We start from the raw sequence: 569 nt of genomic DNA, 5'->3' as shown, positions 1-569 counted from the left end.
ACTTTTTCAGTTACTTTTGACATAGCCAACATTAGACATTTTGAACATCTGTATAGATTATTAAAACTAACCAAATCTGTATTTTGCTCCATTAATTTAATATCAAGTAATGTTTACTCTGAAATACATGGAGGTGTATTGGAATACCACTTTTGTAAGGTTGGTGGAGGCTACTTAAACTTACAACATATCTATGCTTTCTGGTATTAAGGCCCTGATCCTGCAGTCTAGCATGAACAAGCAAAATCCTCAGCTCTGCACAGAACTCAAGTCAATGGGATTATAATTAAAAGGGTCCACATCTGCAGATACAGTTGTTGTGTGGTACTGTGATTTGACATACTGGGACACAGTCATGGCCCTACTGAAATCAAGCAGGGGAGAGAGGCCCCCAAGATTTCACTACTGGCAGTTTAATAAGATAGGTTTACAGTGAAAACTTTTTAGGGAAGGCGCTGTTTTCCACAAGAAGAACATGGTGGAAAAATAATGTAAGCTTTATATATAAAGAGTAATATATAACAATTGCCAGTTAAAAAAAAAAAAAAAAAAAAAAAAAAAAAAAAAAT

The sequence above is a fragment of the Gavialis gangeticus genome, unplaced genomic scaffold (genome assembly GCF_001723915.1).
Source record: "Gavialis gangeticus isolate Ggan-Ray unplaced genomic scaffold, GavGan_comp1, whole genome shotgun sequence".
NCBI lineage: Eukaryota > Metazoa > Chordata > Crocodylia > Gavialidae > Gavialis > Gavialis gangeticus.
This window is presented reverse-complemented; position numbering follows the sequence as displayed.